Raw genomic sequence first — 645 nt, forward strand, 5'->3', positions numbered from 1 at the left:
GCTGGATATATTGATAATTGGTGGTGACTGGAATGTGAACGATGAAGGGTCAGTAGTTGAAAAACATGGCCTTAGTCATAGAAATGAGGCAGGACAACATGTGATAGAATGTAGCAAGATCAATGACTTATTCATTGCAAATACGTTTTGCAAAACAATATTTATATTGAGAAATGAAATCAATTGTACACACAAACTTCACCAGATGTAACAGATTAGAATTAGATTGACTACATCTGTAGGAAGAGATGACAGAGAAAATTAATATCAGCCAAAACAAGTCAAGGGGCTTAGTGTGGAACATACCATCAATTGCTCACATGTAAATTCAGTCTGAAGCTGAAGAAAATTGAAACAAGTCCACAAGGCAAAAATATTACCTTGAACATGTTGTTGTTGTTGTTCATTGCCATCGAATTGGAACCGACTCATAGTGACCCTATGCACAACAGGATGAAACACTGCCTGATCCTGGGCCAACCTCACTATTGTTGCCACACTTGAAACTATCAATGCTGCCACCAGGCCAATCCATCTCCTTGGGGAGGGGGGTGGTCTTCCTCTTTTTCTCTGACCCTGTATTCTATCAAATGTGATATCCTTCTAGAGCGACTGGTCTCTCCTGACAATATGTCTGAAGTATGA

This window comes from Chrysochloris asiatica, unplaced genomic scaffold, assembly GCF_000296735.1.
Source record: "Chrysochloris asiatica unplaced genomic scaffold, ChrAsi1.0 scaffold00200, whole genome shotgun sequence".
Taxonomy (NCBI): domain Eukaryota; kingdom Metazoa; phylum Chordata; class Mammalia; order Afrosoricida; family Chrysochloridae; genus Chrysochloris; species Chrysochloris asiatica.